Below are 4,508 nucleotides of genomic sequence, written 5' to 3' on the forward strand. Positions count from 1 at the left end.
GCGCCCCGGGGGGGAGGATGCCAACCCAGGGGCGGGGCCCGGCAGCGAAGGCGGCAGCAGCGGTGCAGACACTCAGAGACCTCATTTGGCATCCTCCCGTGCCACCGCCTCCCCCAGACCCGTCGCTGTATGGTGGCGGCGAAACCCCGCACGACCCGGCCCCAGCGCAGAGGAGCATCTGCTCCCATTTGTCACGGCTTGTAAATCACCCCGGGGAGCGGCCGCCCACTACGCACAGCCTTCCCGGGGGAGCACCACAGGCAGGGATGGGGACAGCAGGGAGAGCGGGCAGGGTTGGGCAGAAGAGGTGGAAAAGCAGCCGAAGCACAAGGGAGCACAGCAGGAGAGCCGCCACGCCGCTCTTGTCCAGCAGGCAGGGCCGGACGGGCCGAGGCATGGCTGCTTGGAGGGGTTTACGGCAGCTCCAGAGCACCATGGAGTCGAGGCTGGTTTTGCTCCACAGCGCGCAGGAGCTGCCACAGAGCAGGGACTGAGTCTCACGGTGCCATCGCCGGAGCCGTCCCAGCCAAGGGTGCAGTGGCAGGGGCAGCCCCTGTCCCCTCAGAAAGAGGGCAATGTGATGATGGCACCAAACTGCCGCTGCCAATTGGATTAACAGTGGATATCCCAAAGCCTCCGCCTTGCAAACATATGGATTATCCAGCATAACCCCGACTCGGTGCTGGAAAAGCCACCCAGGGATTACAGGAGGATTGCTGGCAGCAGCTCGAGGTGTGGGGGGCTGCGGCAGGGGCACCAGTGGGTTGTGCCTGCCCGGTTAACGGGTTGATGAGCCGGGGGGGGTCCAACGCTGTCCAGCAGCAGCACAAGGGCCATGGTGCTGCAGGCTGCTGCATCCAGCCTTGGTACGGGTGACCCAGGAAGATGAAACAGAGCCATTAGTGACGGCCAAGGCCAGCTGGGACAGACACCTTGTTCTGGCAGCCCTTGGTGGGGGGGAAGGGGAGATGTGGGGTGCTTACATCCCCCCCCCCAGCCCCACACCAACGCGCGGCTCATTGCAGTGAGTGATGGCGTCACACGCCGCTTCACGCTGCCTCTGACCCAGCGGTTTCCATAGCAACTGCCAGCCCCATGCAGTTCTCGCAGCCCCCGGCCCCCCGGGGCAGCCCCCCCAGCAGCCGCTGCCGCCTCAGGACCCATGGGGCGTGGGAGGGAGCATCTTCATCCTCCTCATAATACATATAAATATATGTATTATGTATAAATACAGATTCCCTCACGGCCTGTGAAATATCGACATCAGACTGAAGGGAAGGCACCAGTGCTGGTCACAGGTCAGGATTAGGCACCAAGAGGAGGGATTCACTTTCCTAAACCGTACACTTTAGAGTGAGACAGCCACTCGACAACTGTCCCGAAGCATCTTCATTTGAAAAGCCACAGCTTCACTTGGAGAGCTTCAGCATCCGGGGTGCAGCAGCCCTGGGTGAGGGGGGTCCTGTCTCCTCCCTCTCCATACCGCACCATTAAGACAGTTTGCAGAGTGCTGCTCCCCTCTCCGAAGCCCTTTGCAAGACACTGACTACACAACAGATACTTGGCAACAGGGGAAGTCTGGCTTTAGCAAATATTGGTTCAGGCCCAGCAGCACGAGCAGGCGCAGAAGCACCTCTCACACCCGGGCAGGAGCATTCAGACTCCTGAGCAGGGGCACCCGTGGAAGATCAGCAGCAGCATTGGCAGGGCTGGGGGTCCAGGCGCAGAAGCCTCTCACACGCGGGCAGGAGCATTCAGGCTCCTGAGCAGGGGCACCCACGGAGGATCAGCGGCAGCAGCAGCATTGGCAGGGGTGGGGGTCCAGCCAAGTTCACTAAATTCACTTTCCATACCTGGAGATGCTGAGGATGCTCGGAAAGACTGGCCTTTCCTCAGGTGTTTTATTCTGCAGTGAACTTCTCCCCCCTTGCTCCCGCTCCCAGGCGGGAGCTTGTGTGGAAGATCTGTTTGACCCAGAGAGCTGGTGAGACCAGTGTACTCCCACTGAAAACAATCCACGTTTCCATAAGTCAACATTTTCCTGTTAAAGACATCTTTAGAGAAGTTCCCTCCACTAATTACACACACAGGTAAGAGCTGGCTCTGCAGTGCCAGAGTCCAGGTAAGAGCTGGCTCTGCAGTGCCAGAGCACACACAGGCAAGCGAGCATGGATGTTTTCGCTCCAGCACCCAGACACGGGCTCTGCCACATCCCCGCATCCTCCTGTTGGCATGGCGGCTGCAGGAGGATGCAGCGGGTTCGGAGAACACGCTGACCCAGCCCATCCCCTCTGCAGGAGTCGCCCAGCCTGGCCCAGCCACGCTGGGCCCCACGGGGGTTTCCACCGCAGGAAGGGATGGGACAGCGGAGGCACCAGCAGGATCTGTCCTCCCGCCAGGCAGCTGCTGCCGTTTCCATGGCGACCCAGCCCATCACATGCGCCCACCCCACAATCGATATTTGCTTTGCCTGCAGCAAGAGCTGGGAGGCCATAATTACTGCACCAGGCAGCTAATTAGCAATTCATTACTTGTCCAAGAGGGACAGGGGTGGGTAGAGGGATCCCGCCTCACTGGGCAGAGGACAGCGCTGCAGGCCTCGTGCTTTTCGCAGGGCACCATTGCCTGGTTTTCCTGCCACGCTGCCTGGTTTTCACTGGAAGGAGGAACAAATGCAGGAGTCACTGCCCACAGCTCTACCACATTTCCATGAACCCACTGGAGCACCAAGCGTTGCCTGGCTCAGGACAGCAGCAGGCTCCTGAGCAAGCCTGGGGTAGGGCAGGAGATGCCGTGGATGCTGGTGGTGCTCTGCTGCTCAGGATGACTTTCTGGGAGATCAGGTTGCAACAACCTTCCTGGCATTAACGACCACCAACCTTACCTAGGAAATCAAACAGGAACAGCAGGATGCTGGCTTGAATGCCCAAGCCTTCGGCATTCAGGAGCAGGCTACGCACCTTGTAACCGGAGAACTTGCTGAACCAAACCCGGAGCAATTAACTTGCTCATTCCTGCAGGGTGGCGATGCATACAGCTCAGCATTGCTGTCACACAAGCATCGAGACAGGCCGGGGAAGAGGCAGCTGTTACAAATCCTATTACACTTTCACAGAACAACAGTGATCTCTTTCAGCAGCCCGAGGCTCCTGCAGGACCCCGCTCAGTAACCTTGGAGGCTGAAGTCTGTACCCAGATGCCTATGAAATAAGCTTGTGTTTAACGCTAATGTGCTCAACACAAAGGGAATGTGGCCAAAGGACAGAAAACAGCAGAGCCACAGAAGCAACAGCTCAGTACGTTTTATTCTTTCTGTCCCTGGAAACATGGGTGCCTACCCACGTGCACCAGCGTTCCCAGCGCTGGGACGAGGAACAGGACTGCAGTGCTGCACCCCTCGTTTCTGTTTGAGAGAGATCTGCAGCGAGGCCGGCAGCTCTCGACACCGAGCCTGCAGGAAGCGAGCAGCACAGCGTGCTGGCTGCCAACCTCCAAGGGGCTCGGCTGCACGCTTGGAGTCCCAGGAGGGGCTCCGGGGAGCGCACCCCATCTTTCCCTACTGAGGGACCCATCCAGCCACCTTTCCCACTCCCCACAGAATTTTGTCATTTCCCTGTAAGCACCTGCTCCCACTGCTTCCCTTCAAAGTAAAGCTTTGGGAGTGCCATACCCGAAACCTCAGGGCTACCTCCGTGGTATCCGAGTGCGCTCCGAGGTCTACATCAGGGAACATTTACTTTTGGAAAGGAATTTTAACCGAGTTGAGCACACAGGTAAGAAACCAAACCTCTGTAATGAAAAGCCCTGCTCCTCAGGGAGCTTATCAGCACCCAGGTGCACCCAACATAGCTGGAGTGTTTGCACATTAGAGTAACCCACAAGAACCAAAATAATCCTTCGTACCGCTTTACAGGAGTTGAAACGGGAATCTCACCGCTCACACTGGATGTGAAACTGCACTACATCCAGCTAGCCAGAAAGCTTTGACACATCTAAAGCACAAAACTACAGAGAGTATTACGTGTTTGACTTGAAAGTGGGTTATTTCATGGATATTAGCTAGAATATATGAAAAGTTTAGGAACATGAAGTAAAAAAGTGTTGGAGTGTGACAAAGGCAGAGCATCAGTTAAGGCCCTACAACCTCCTACCTCTGAACTTCATTCAAGCACTGAAGGGCTGGAGCAGGAGCAGCTGGAACGGACCCGTGTTACAGCCACCCCTTCCAGGCTCAGCCTTGGCTCGTCACCCCTCACCATACAGAGATGCTAACAGGGACAAACACTCTGCCAGCCAGAGGTATGTGAAGAGTCAAAGTTATATAAAATGAGGCAGCTGAAATTACATTAGAAGGAAAAATCAGAAGCAAAATAGGCACAATAAAAAGATAGGAAAATCAGAAGCAAAGAATACAGAAGAAATTTATTGAAAGCACAAGTACAGACTGGCCAATAACTGCTTTCTACAATCTGAACAGTAAATAATGGAGCTACAGAAAGGTACAAAGG

Source organism: Aptenodytes forsteri, unplaced genomic scaffold, assembly GCF_000699145.1.
Source record: "Aptenodytes forsteri isolate BGI_AS27 unplaced genomic scaffold, ASM69914v1 Scaffold147, whole genome shotgun sequence".
Classification (NCBI taxonomy): Eukaryota; Metazoa; Chordata; class Aves; order Sphenisciformes; family Spheniscidae; genus Aptenodytes; species Aptenodytes forsteri.